Source organism: Rhinopithecus bieti, unplaced genomic scaffold, assembly GCF_001698545.2.
Source record: "Rhinopithecus bieti isolate Rb0 unplaced genomic scaffold, ASM169854v2 scaffold_7414, whole genome shotgun sequence".
In the NCBI taxonomy this organism is placed as follows: Eukaryota; Metazoa; Chordata; class Mammalia; order Primates; family Cercopithecidae; genus Rhinopithecus; species Rhinopithecus bieti.
In genome coordinates this window covers 3078983-3091151 of record NW_016806087.1, presented here as the reverse complement: position 1 = coordinate 3091151, position 12169 = coordinate 3078983, and the positions used below count along the sequence as shown (strand labels likewise).

The window sequence follows — 12169 nt, the reverse complement described above, 5'->3', positions numbered from 1 at the left end:
TTTTTTTGAGACGGAGTCTCGCTCTGTCGCCCAGGCTGGAGTGCAGTGGCCGGATCTCAGCTCACGGCAAGCTCCGCCTCCCGGGTTCACGCCATTCTCCTGCCTCAGCCTCCTGAGCAGCTGGGACTACAGGTGCCCACCACCACGCCCGGCTAGTTTTTTGTATTTTTTAGTAGAGACGGGGTTTCACCGTGTTAGCCAGGATGGTCTCGATCTCCTGACCTCGTGATCCACCCGTCTCGGCCTCCCAAAGTGCTGGGATTACAGGCTTGAGCCACCGCGCCCGGCCTCCATCTTTAAACTAACATTGTTTTACACTTGAATTGACTCTGGCTGGGAAAACTAGCATCAGAATATAGGTCATGTGAGCTTTTCAACTTACCTTCTCCAAGGCTGGAGAGACCCATAGCCTGCTTCTGCCAAGAAAGTAACTAGCCAAGACATCTGCTTGAGTTTCCACCTCCATAATTCCATCAGGGAAGAGAACATGACTGTTAAAAGTAAAACCATAAGCCAGTGGTTTGCTTTAAAATGAATTAATGAGTTGGGCACCATGGCTCACGCTTGTATTCCAGCTATTCAGGAGGCTGAGGCAAGAGGATCACTTGAGCCCAGGAGTTTGAGGCTACAATGAGCTGTGATCACACCACTGCACTCCAGCCTTGGTTACAGAGCAAGACCCTGTCTCTAAAAAAATAAAATGCATTAATGTAAGAATTATCTAGTAAACATTTAACTTACCCTTTTTTGTATAAGTAGAACTCTTCTGAAAGTTTGACATGAGGATGGGATGGGGTGCAAATAGGGGTGGTGCCCCAAACAGATGTGCTGTTTTACATAATAATATAGTTTTATTTTTTTCAAAGTTAAAATTGCCTTTGTTATTATTATAAAAGGAATGCACTGCAAAAACTGCCAATATTTCAGAAAAGTCGAAACAAGTAAAATAAGAAAATATTTCCATGTAAAACTTTCCAATCTTTTTTCTATGTGTATGTGTTTGTCTCTGTGTTGTACATATGTATCCACATGCATATATTTTATATTTTTAAAATAAAAGTGGAATCTTATAGACATTGCTTTGAAACATGCTTTTTTTTCCATCTAAAATTATCATGGATACATTTTAGTAAATATAGACCTGCATCATCATTTTTATGCATCTCCAGCCTTCCATTGAATGGATGTGCCAATAATTTACTTAACCAGTGCCTAATTGCTTGTAATTTAGGTTGTTTAGGGGCACAGTATGTACCCCTTTTGCTGTAATTTTTAGAAATCAATATAAGATATCTACACACACACAAACTTGACACATCTTTTGAAATTTCATATATTAATGTTTGTCTTTTTTTGCATTTAAGTGAAAAGATCCGTGACAGTTAAAGTGTACACTAGGAGGAGCTATAAATAACAGGGCACAGGGGCCGGCCACGGTGGCTCGCACCTATAATCCCAGCACTTTGGGAGGCGAAGGCAGGCAGATCACTTGAACTCAGGAGGCCGAGAGCAGCCTGTGCAACATGGTGAAACCCCATCTCTACAAAAAGTGCAAAAGTCGGCAGGTGCAGTAGTGTGCGCCTATAGTCCCAGCTACTGGGGAGGCTGGGGTGGGAGGATCACTTGAGCCCAGGAGGTGGAGGTTGCAGTGAGCCAAGATGCACCACTACACTGCAGCCTGGGTGATACAGCCAGACCCTGTCTCAATAGCAATAATAATAGAGCAAAGGCAGCTCAGGGTGAAAAGTCAAGGTATCACATCGTTGCAAACTGCCTGAGGCAATAAATTACTTTAGGAATAACCTCCTCATACACGGGAGCTCAGATATGGTCATTCATGGAGCAACATTGCTGCCAGGAGACCTTGTCTTTTTTTTTCTTTTCTTTTTTTTTTTTTTTTTGAGGCAGAGTCTTGCCCTGTCACCCAGGCTGGAGTGCAGTGGTGCAATCTCAGCTCACTGCAACCTCTGCCTCCAGGTTCAAGCGATTCTCCTGCCTCAGCCTTCAAAGTAGCTGGGACAACAGGTGTGCACCACCACGCCTGGCTAATTTTTGTATTTTTAGTAGAGACGAGGTTTTACCATGTTGGCCAGGCTGGTCTCGAACTCCTGGCCTCAGGTGATCTGCCCGCCTTGGCCTCCCAAAGTGTTGGAATTACAGGCGTGAGCCACCGCACCCAGCCCCGCTTGTCATTTTCTAGCCCCACCAGCCCCAGTCATTGGAATATTCCTTTCACAAAAGAAAACATTGTGTGCACATGCAGGTATTTACAGGTGGTGCATTCCATAATATCTCAGTATCATGAGTTCTGCCATTGAGTGAAACTGCGTGGGAACCCAGCCAGGAGCTCAGAGCACTCAGAGGGGCTCTGAGTCACTGCTTCTCAGCTCCACACTGTGGTCCAGGGCACCTTCAGGCTGTCATTGAGAAACAGTTTACTCTCAGTTTATACATAATACCAGCAAGCTTGATGGTCTGATTTCCAAGTTCAGGAAATTAGAACTCTAAGGAGGATTGTGAAGGCAGGCCTTCACAGTAAGAAGAAGTGACACCAGAGTGCAGGAAAATACAGGCAAAAGCCAGAAAGCAGGGAAGCTAAAAGCCCTGCATTCTTTCTCAGTGTTTGCAAACCATAGGCACCACCCATGATGATGGGGCAATCAGTTTAGTGAATCCTGACCAACATTTTAAACAACGGAAGACAAGAGATCACAGTGCTTTTTAGACAGTGAAGGTAAGTATTATATTTGGGAACTTGTCTCTCATCTACATATCTGTAATACTAGGTTGCACTGTAAAATTCATTTCTTAAGGTAAATCAGGGTCAAAAAGTTTGACAGCTGCAGTCGTAGGCTCTAAAGTCATAATTTTATAGCAATTAATGCCTGTAACAGTGACTTTGAGTTATCAAAAAAGGATCAAGTAACATTCAAAGTATACCACTTAAGAAATCAAAATACAGTGAAATGGCCGGGCATGGTGGCTCATGCCTGTAATTCCAGCACTTTGGGGGCTGAGTCAGGCAGATCTCCTGAGGTCAGGAGTTTGAGACCAGCCTGGCCAACATGGCAAAATCCTGTCTGTACTGAAAATACAAAATTAGCTGGGCGTGGTGGTGTGCGCCTGAAATCCCAGCTACTTGGGAGACTGAGGAAGGAGAATCACTTGAACCTGGGAGGCAGAGATGGCAGTGAGCCGAGATTGCACAACTGTGCTCCAGCCTGGGTGACAGAGCAAGGCTCCACCCCAAAAAGAAAAAAGAAAAAAAAAAAGGTACAGTGGAATGAAGATCTTTTGGAAAGAGCCCTGTTCCAATGTGGCTACATCTTTTTAAAGATTTGGCATTATAAATTTTAAATGGAAAGGCTTTCTACCTTTTCCCTAACTTGAACCACAAACAACTTTTTAGAAACACCAAATTTGATGCATATTTAATATAAAGGTATTCACTTTCCAGATATGCCTAGTAAGGTATACATATATCTTTGTAATTCAGATTAAGAGAGACTTCATTTGTTCATGCAAAAAATGTATTTAAAACACACAGCAAAGTTTCTATGCTCTGGCTAGGCACTAGCCTCCAAAGATGGCTGAGACTCAGAACCTGCTCTCAGGGAACTTCAGTCCAGTGGTCTGGATTCCAGTCAACCCACATCTAAGACTTTTACCATAAAGTCATCTTTCAAACTGCAATGCAGTACTGGCTAAGGCTGGCTGACATTGATACTCACTCTCCCCCAAAATCTGGTGTATGGCCAAGCGCGGTGGCTCACGCCTGTAATCTCAGCACTTTGGGAGGCCAAGACAGGCGGATCACTTGACCCCAGGAGACCAGCCTGAGCAGCATGGCAAAACTCCATCTCTACAAAAAAATAATAAAAATTAGCCAGACATGGTTGTACATGCCTGTGGTCCCAGGTACTCAGGAGGCTGAAGTGAGAGGATCACTTGAGCCCAAGAGGTCAAGGCTGCAGTGAGCAATGGTCACACCAGAGCACTCCAGCCTGGGCGACAGAGCGAGACTCTGTCTCAAAAAAAAAAAAAAATTATTTTTTAAAAGAAAATCTAGCATATGTGGTCCCATCAATGCAAAACTGACATTGTGACATCAGTTACAATGTCTTGGTTTGTGGGCCACATCACAAAGGATTAAGCCAAAATCTAGTTGCTGGTATGATCAGGCAAGACTGGCTTAGTCCCTGTGAATCCAGGTAACAGGGCATAAGTGAGGCATGTTAAGCTGAGTGCGGACACTACTGGGAAGTCTGCATGGCAAGGTCAGGCACTGGAACCCAAGCATTGAAGCCAAGCCTGCAACCAGTAGCAGCCACAGCTACCAACATGCTTTCCTTGCCTCTGTATCTCCCAAAAGCTCAGGCGCCATCCTGTGGCTCCATCCTCTTTTTGGCCAGCTTTCCACATGTTCAGACCATGTATAAAGACTATGCTGGTCCCTGCCCAGCTTCCTCCTCCACATGTGGAGTCTGATGTGGCTGCCTTCGCTCGGAGGAGTATAAACATCCAGGGCATGGGCACGGGGCCCCAGCTTTATCCTCAATGGGCTGCATGTACTGAGCTCTCCAGCATTTCCCAAACTCCCTTCTCTATCTGCATCAGCAAAACAGCGTTTGTCTGGTCTGTGGTGGAACTGCTTTTGTTAAGCATGCAGTCTAACTACAACAGATTTCTGCTAATATTCCATATCTCTCTATTAGTGCACTTTAATTTGATATGACAAGTTCGGTAGCTAGGCCTCATGGACTTTCAGAAGTTCTGATTTTAAATAGCCTACGCTGTCTTTCCTTAATATGCCAATGCTTGTCAAATCATGTGTCCTTCTTTTTGGCTTCAAAAAAGTGGGAGTGGGGTGGGGCTCTATGATCAGAGAAGTCACATGTTACGTGGAAATATTCTCCTCACTTTATACCTTGCAAGCAAACGAGTTTCCCTGCCAAGACTGTTCTGATTCACCTAGCACCACATTCTTTCAGGCAGCATGGATGCAAATGTCCTCTGGTTACCAAACCCACCTAAAGAAACTCCCTTGAGAGTGAGTATTCACTAGCAGTGGGAAGCACTACATATACCTCCCACCAAGCTGCAGAGCATTTCCAGTCAACAGGAGCATGTAGATTTCATTAGTCTTCATGACCTTCATAACAGTCAACATGAAGTCCACCTTGACACGCAACTTCCCTGGCCTTTGGGTGTATGTTTTCTTATGTTGTACTTTCAGGGAGAAAGAAGTGTGACAGGCAGATTCATAAGGGGGTGGTAGAATGTTCTGTAACTTCCTAACCATCACCTCCTGACAGGCTCCCCTCTGCATTCTACATTCAACATCTCTGATCCTGGCTCCGAACCTTCACTTCCTGACAGACACCTCCATTCATCGCTACCTGCAAACCTGCTGGCCATCTGCAGTAACCCACCACCCTGTCCCTCAGAGCAAATGCCCAATGCCTGCAGTGAACCTGCTTAGCCTGTGTCACTTAATAGTAATATCAGCCCAGATTGAGCTGTGAGTGTGTCCAGTTGGCATGGACAAGGGAACATGACAGTGGAAACCTACATTTGGTCCAATGTCTTCAGTGACCTCTGTTGCAAAGAACTCAGCAAAGGCCTAACTTTGAAACACCTGTTAGAGAAGTGATCCACCAAACCATATGCTAAGCTAGATCCCCTCTACATGTGCAGTGGTGCACCACGGACATACAAGCTTCATAACGTACAGCTGTCAGGCCTACTGGGACATTCCACTTCACTGCTTCTTAGACTAGGATTCGGTAAGGAACCAGGGGTTGGCATTTAGGTGAACTGATCAAATCAAAGGACAGGGTGCGAACTGGATCAAGACGATTGTTTTCCATTGAAATAGTAGCTCTGGAGTGCAGATGTCCAAAGCTCCCCCTACACTGTGGAAAGGAACCCTTCCGTGTTAGGCACATTCACTGTGAAACACTAGAAAAGTTATGAAGACAGGGAGTGTTGAGAAAATTGAGGGCGATGTTGTGCTTTTATTTTATTTAATGTTTATTTATTTTGAGAGAGAGTCTTGCTCTATCACCCAGGCTGGAGTGCAATGATCTCAGCTCACTGTAACCTCCACCTCCCAGATTCAAGCAATTCTCCTGCCTCAGCCTCCCAAGTAGCTGGGACTACAGGCACCAGCCACCACGCCCGGCTAATTTTTGTATTTTTAGCAGAGACAGGTTTCAGCATGTTGGCCAGGCTGGTCTCGAACTCCTGACTTCAGGTGATCCACCGCCTCAGCCTCCCAAAGTGCTGGGATTACAGGCGTGAGCTACCGCGCCTGGCTGAGGTTGTGCTTTTACAGTCAAACAACTCCATTGGCCATTTTAGTTTTATTATTTTCTCTGGAAGCGCCATAGAGGGAAGCAAGGAGGGCCGGGCCAGGAGTTGGAAGACTTAGTGCTGTTTGTGGTTTGCAATGTGGCCCTGGCCAAATCACATAGGCTCTCTAACTCCCAGTTTACTTGCCTGTGAAAATGGGAATAATAAAGTCTGCCCCTTTTAAGCTGCTTTGTGAATAATGAAACTGCACACCAGCGTACGTTATCAGTCATGAGGCTGAGACCCAGGATTGGACATCAGAAAGCTTTCCTGGGTGTGTAACTTGGAAAGTCACAGGTTTCTCTGAGCCCCGTTTCCCTCCTTTGTAATGGTGGTAATAATAGCTGCCCTTCCCACCTCACAGGATCAAATAATGTAATGTGCGTGAAAGAAACATAAACTGTGGGGTTTTAACCCACAGAAATCCTGGGGCTACTTTAACGGTTGCTGCCCCCGAGGACAGGGCTGATTGAAGACTCACTTCTCAGCCAGGCGCGGTGGCTCACGCCTATACTCCCAGCACTTTGGGAGGCCAAGGCAGGTGGATCGCCTGAGGTCAGGAGTTGGAGACTGGCCTGGCCAACATGGTGAATAATACAAAAATTAGTCCAGGTGCATGTGGCTATGCGCCTGTAAGTCCCAGATACTGGGGAGGCTGGAGGAGGAGAGATCATTTGAACCCAGGTGGTCGGAGGTTGCAGTGAGCCGAGATGCACCACTGCACACTGCCAGACATGCGGCAACAGAGTGAGACTCTGCCGTTAAATAAACAAACAAACAGGTTCCGGTGGTCGCGGGTGGCTCACCGCCTGGGTAAATCCCAGCACTGTTGGGAGGCCGAGACGGGTGGATCACGAGGTCAGTGAGATCGAGACCAATCCTGGCTAACAAAACCTGGTGAAACCCCGTCCTATCTAAAAAATTACAAAAAACTAGTCCGGGCGAGGTGGCGTGCGCCTGTAGTCCGCAGCTACTTCGGGCGAGGCTTGAGGCAGGAGAATTGGCGTAACCGCCGGAGGCGGAGCTTGCAGTGAGCTGAGATTCCGGCCACTGCACTGCCAGCCTGGGCCAATAGAGCGAGACTCCGTCTCAAAAAACAACAACAACAACAACAACAACAAAAACGCTCATTTCTCCTTCAGGACCTGAAATTTCTCTTGCTACATCCCTTCCACCCTCTTCCTTTCCCCACCCCAGACTTCTTCCTCCCCTGCTCCTTCCTTGGTCTTGGATGTGCTAAGTTGCCTTTGCTCGTCTCCTGTGATGTGTCAGGCAACTGCTGCATTTCACTCCGGGTGGCTCCATTTCAGATCCCAGTGAAACAGTTTCTATATATAGTGGGTAATAAAATGTGAGTTACTTTGAGAGGAAAGAGAAAGCTACCATTTGGGTTCACCACCATGGTGCTGGTGGCCCCAAAACCAGAGGAGCAACCTTTGCTCTCCAGAACAAATGTGAAGCTGGCCCACAGTCACAGTGGCTTTTCCAAACAGCCTGTTTCTACTTACTCATGACTTTCCCCAAAATCTGTGGAGTGGGAAGGGAGTGACATTTTATTCTTCAAATTAGATGGATGGATGGATGGATGGATGGATGGATGGATGGATGGATGGGGCATTAGATTTAAATCCACCCAGCAATTTAAAATTTCTCACTCGGTCAGACACGGTAGCTCAAGCCTGTAACCCCAGCACTTTGGAGGCCCAGGCGGGAGGATTGCCTGAGGCCCGGAGTTCAGGACTAGCCTGGGCAACACAGTGGGATTCTTTCTCTACAAAAACTTTAAAAATGAGCCAGGCATGGTGGCAGACACCTATAGTTCCAGCTACTTGGGAGGCTGAGGCAGAAGGATTCATTGAGCCCAGGAGTTCAAGGCTGCAGTGAGCTATGATGGCACTACTGCACTCCAGCCTGGGCAAGAGCAAAACCTTGTCTCTATTTAAAACAAAAACAAAAAAAATTTTTTCTTGCTCTTACATCCACACCCAGGTTCTCTTGGAATTGTTTTCTGAACTCCTCAGGTAACTAAAATTTTATTTGGTTAATTCTCTTGGTCCTACAATGAGATACTGCTTGATGCACTCTGGGAAAAATGGAAAAGCCTGTTAAAATAAGCAATTTAAGAAGTGTTTCTGCTGGGCATGACGGCTCATGCTTGTAATCCCAGTGCTTTGGAAGGCCAAAGCAGGAGGATCGCTTGAGGCCAGGAGTTTGAGACCAGCCTGGTGGCAAGACTCCATGTCTACAAAAGATTTAAAAATTAGCCAAGTGCAGTGGTGCAGCTGCTTAGGAGGCTGAACTGGGAGGATCGCTTGAGCACAGGAATTCAAGGGTGCAGTGAGCTCTGATGGCACCCCTGCACTTCAGCCTAGATAGCAGAGCAAAAGGTCTCTAAAAAAGAAAGAGCTGGGTGCGGTGGCTCATGCCTGTAATCCCAGCACTTTGGGAGGCCAAGACGGGTGGATTGCTTGAGGTCAGGAGTTTGAGACCAGCCTGGCCAACATGGCGAAAACCCCGTCTCTACTAGAAATACAAAAATTAGCCAGGTGTAGTGGTGCATGCCTGTAATCCCAGCTACTTAGGAGGCTGAGGCAGGAGAATCGCTTGAACCCAGGAGGCAGAGGTTGCAGTGAGCCAAGAAAGCGCCATTGCACTCCAGCCTGGGTGACAAAACCAGATCCATCTCAAGAAAAGAAGGAAGGAAGGAAAGGAAAGGAGGGAGGGAGGGAGGGAAAGAGGGAAGGAGGGAAGGCAGAAGGAAAAAGAAAGAAAAGAAAGAAAGATTCAGCCAGTATGTCCCTTTCTTTTTCTATGGGATTTACCAACTGACAAATTCTAGTGCTCCTGCCATCACCCCCAGATGTGCAGCAAAGCCTCCACATTTGCAAAATCTAATCTCTAAAAGATGCTTCGAGGAAGCACCCAGTTCCTTCTGCTAATAACTGCAGTGTGTCATGTGACACCTCCCCCTCCCCCAACCAGTTCTCTCTGAAAACTACCCACCCACCCCACCAATAAAGTAGCATGACGTCTGTCCTTCAGCTGCCAATATCTACATTTCCTTCAAGGTGGTAATCTTTTGCTTTTGTTATTTAAGTTCTTTTTTATTCTTAATTGTTACCCAATTGCTTTGGGGCTTGCATAAACAGTTAACGAAAACACCCGCACGAGGCAGCCAGTTCGCTTTCTGTGCTTGTTGTTCTTGGCACTGGGTCAGTTCTATGAACTTCTGGTGTCCAACTGGTAGGACCTGAAACTCTGTGTTTAACAAGTGCCTGTAGTCAAAACAGTTGGCGTGTGCAAGCACGGATAGCTGGTATTGACTGCAGCTGGTCAGCCGTCGGGCTGTGCACTGTGCAGAATACCGAATCACGTTGCTGTTTTGGGGCTGGGCTTTTGTTGTTGTTTAGTCGTTGCGATTTTTTTCCTCCTTTTTCTTTCTCTCTCTCTCTCTTTTTTTTTTTTTTTTTTAATGACATCCGTGCTAATGTGGATCGCGTCAGGTTCCAAAAGTACAACATGTTTACAGTCGTCGAAGCATCAGATTAAGTTGGCAGCCTGAGTCTCTCTGTAAGTGGTTTTAGTTTACATTTCTTCTTCTAGCAGGATGTTTTGCATAATTTTGCTGATCCTAGGTTATTTATAGACTTTTTTTTGAAGAAACGGGGATGCATAAGAGTTTCTGTTCCAACTATGGAAAGTGAAATTTGTTTCTCCACTTAGAGAAACGGCGGTCTATGTGCAGCAGAGGGTTATTTTAGCTCTTGATGATTAATTTCTTAGGGGTCACTTGATAACATTTCAGAGAGTCCTAGGACGTGTTGTTTTCCTTTAGTTGTTCACAAACGGAGTAAAATGAAAGTAATGATGCCATTTCCTCTGGGGCGCTCCTCGAGGGTGGATGCAGTGATTGGGTATTGTTTCAAATGTCTGAAATGAGTTTACAGTGGCTGTTTGGTCAAACTGCCGGGAGCAGTGGCATTTGGTGACCCAAAACCTGCCCAAGGGCTAGTCTGCAGGACTCAGAGTCATGGGGGAGGGGACCGGAGGAAGGACAGACACAGGGAAGTTACTGGATCTTAGTTTGTCCCCACCTAAATGACAGTGATATGCAGATGTTTATCACATTTTTAAAAGGATGATTGACTGCAAGATGGCATACCGGCTCATGCTTTATCTGTGTGATTTTCTGGCCTGGTGGTAGCATCTTTGGGGGCCCATGTGCATGTTTTGAGTAAGAACTAAAGCTTAGCGAAAACACTAAGCCAGAATTAGCACTCTATAAAAGGGTTTCCCGTAATATTTACTAGAACAGTTGGCTAAAAATTACCGTGCTTGGCCCACTGAATGGCTGTGTAATTAAATCAGCCCTTGATATCGTACCTTGAGCACCTCCCATCTCAGAGTCTGTCGCTCCTGGAATTTGCATGAGTAAGTAGCGCGTTCATCAGCATAATGAGTGTGGAGTCCCAGTCTAATGGTCCGGGAGAACCTTGTAAATGAGACACTTCATTGTGCCTCGGGTTAAATATTTTAAACTAAACAAATCGAAAAAGAAGGAGAAGACGACAAACATCATTTAGGCTTCACGGAAGGCCTTCTGAGGAGTGGGTCTGCTTAGATCCAGGACTTTGAGTCCTACACAGACGGGTCCATCCCCACTCCCAGCATCACATGAATGAGAACAGACCGTGAAAACGGAAATTTCCAAGGTGGTAAATGTGACCGTTAGGCTGAGGCTTGACATAGTTCTAACTGCTGAGTGCTGTCAAGAGAGGATTTCTTTTCTTCTCCATGTTTCTCTCATTCATATGAATGCTTTTTTTTTGCTGGGCGCAGTGGCTCATGCCTGTAATCCCAGCACTTTGGGAGGTCGAGGCGGGCAGATCACCTGAGGTCGGGAGTTCGAAACCAGCCTGACCAACATGGAGAAACCCCGTCTCTACTAAAAATACAAAAAATTAGCTGGGTGTGGTGGCACATGCCTGTAATCCCAGCTACTCAGAAGGCTGAGGCAGGAGAATTGCTAGAACCCGGGAGGCGGAGGTTGCTGTGAGCCAAGATCGCACCATTGCACCCCAGCCTGGGCAACAAGAGCAAAACTCCATCTCAAAAAAAAAAAAAAGTGCCTTGTCTCCTCTAACCCTGCAGAAAATAATGATGAGGCTTCCTTGCTTTAGGTCTTTGACGTTTAGAGTGTGACCTGTGCTTTCTCACACTGGCCCCACTGAGCTGGTGGGGGCCAAGTCCAGCCCTTTGGTCCCAGTAGGGAAAGCCTGGCTTTGGGGCCTGGCTCACATGGGGGAGCTGAGAAGCTAAAACTCAGACTCGGACATGATCCATCGGACCTTCGCCTCCTTATGCCCCCATTTGCTGTGGGCTAACTAGCTATGACGTGATGTTAAGGGACTCTTTGTTCTAATTTGATTCAAACCTGCCCCTGTGTGTGGGGCCTCCGTTCCACCTCCCTGTGCCTCCTCCGTGTGTCTGGTTGGGACCAGGAGGACTTTAGGCCCACCTTCGGAAGGTGTCAGGCTTGAGGTGTGTGTTGGTTTGTATGCATCTCAGCTAGGAATGATTTTAGGGGCTCCCCTGGCTGTGTCAATAACCCCCACAGCCCAAGTGAATGGAAAGATGTGAAGAGAACCTAAAGGCCTTTTTGTTGGAGCTAGGAGGAGTGGCAGTGAATACTGAAAGGCTTTTGCATTTGAATGAGCCAAACCCGCCCACCCTGCCATCCTTGGGAAAGTAAAGGCCCCTCAGCTCTGTCTCCTAGAGCACGTTGCCCCTCCCAGGCCCTCCAGACATTGGTTTG

The 12169-nt window shown here is 46.6% G+C and overlaps 1 protein-coding gene across 9 annotated transcripts in view; it reads left to right on the top strand.

The window, feature by feature from the left end:
* ATXN7L1 (ataxin 7 like 1) overlaps positions 1 to 12169 on the top strand; it is a 282375-nt gene that overhangs the window by 175469 nt on the left and 94737 nt on the right. Inside the window, exon 1 of one of the 9 annotated variants that reach the window (XM_017874666.1) lies at positions 9663 to 9924. The exons of the other annotated variants lie outside the window; for them this stretch is intronic. The gene's annotated coding sequence lies outside the window, so the exon portion shown is untranslated. Of the gene's footprint in view, positions 1 to 9662; positions 9925 to 12169 lie in introns of those variants that run through there. 9 annotated transcript variants of the gene reach the window in all.